This window comes from Ornithorhynchus anatinus, chromosome 6 (assembly GCF_004115215.2).
Source record: "Ornithorhynchus anatinus isolate Pmale09 chromosome 6, mOrnAna1.pri.v4, whole genome shotgun sequence".
Lineage (NCBI taxonomy): Eukaryota > Metazoa > Chordata > Mammalia > Monotremata > Ornithorhynchidae > Ornithorhynchus > Ornithorhynchus anatinus.
In genome coordinates, this window is record NC_041733.1 from 17,937,326 (window position 1) to 17,938,634 (window position 1,309).

General features: G+C 44.2%; 1 non-coding gene across 1 annotated transcript; it reads right to left on the minus strand.

Annotated features, from left to right (window-relative positions):
* Positions 1-869: 869 nt before the first annotated feature.
* On the minus strand, positions 870-1,007 carry LOC114813095. The gene has a single exon (XR_003760706.1). It is a non-coding gene; the product is annotated as a small nucleolar RNA SNORA7 (small nucleolar RNA).
* Between the last annotated feature and the right edge of the window lie 302 nt (positions 1,008-1,309).

Sequence of the window (1,309 nt, forward strand, 5' to 3'; positions counted from 1 at the left end):
ACTGTACTAAGCACCTAGACAGGCACAAGATAATCAGGTGGGACACAGTCCTTGTCCCATATTGAGCTCACAATTAATGGGGAGGAAAAACAGGGATTGAATTCCCATTTTTCAGATGACTAAATTGAGGCAGAGATATGTTAAGTGCCTTGCCCCCGGTTACATAGTGGAGGGCAAACAATGGAGCCAAGCATTAAGACTGCCCTGATGGAGGGATGAGAATTTCCCTGAAAACTTCTGCCAATGTGTCTACCACCTCTGTTGTCATGAACTCTCCCAAGCGTTTAATACACTGCTCTGCACATAATAAGCCCTCAATAAATAAAATTGACTGATTCTACCATTACTATCATGACTACTATGACTATGACTATTCTTACTACTTTTCCTGTTACCATAACTATGACTCCTCCTCCCCCTTCTTTTCCTCTTCCTCCTTGATATTAATGGAGAAGTTGAGAAATGCTCATGTCAGCCAGTAGCTATACTAACTCGAGCCAGCCCTTTCCCCCGATTACAGCCCCAGACAATAATGTGAAAAGGGACACCTGTTTCACGTGGGAAAATGAGAACATTCAGCTTGTCCCTTGAAACATGGAACAGTTGAAAATGTCTTGAGCACACGGAGAACACCGCCATGTAAATTAAAACTTGTCTTATGTTGTCAAGTCATCTCCGACCCATAGCGATCCATGGACGTGTCTCTTCCAGAACGCCCCACCTCCATCTGCAGTCGTTCTGGTAATGTATCCAAAGAGCTTTCTTGGTAAAAATACGGAAGTGGTTTACCACTGCCTTCTGTGCAGTCAATTTGAGTTTCCACCCTTGATCGTCTCCCATGGTGCTGCTGCCCAGCAGAGGGGAGTTTTGACTTTAGCAGATTGCCTTCCACTAGCTAGCCACTGCCTAAGCTAGGAATGAAATGGGTATGCTTCTGCTTGACTCTCCCTCCCAAAGCCGAGACTGGAAGAGTATTGAAAACTCTCCAGTTGCGATCCTGAGAGGGGAAATTGAAAGTAGAAACATGCAAAAAGAGCCGAAACAAAACAGTGTCACAGCTTTCTTGGGAGATGCCTAATTTGGATTTTCTTACAATGGCCTTTAGTTTGGCTTTCTCTTTCCTCCCATTCCCCACATTTTTCCCTGAGTGATAAAATAATGGCATTCAGAACTCTGTTAATTTAAAGTGAAGCGCCCATTAGGGCGCTTCAGAATTCATTTTTGCAGCAATTGCTCATAACTTTCCCAACTGCTTTTTAGTTCAAGCACCCTTTGACGTCTGCTCCTGCTGCTGTTGATGGTGGGTGGA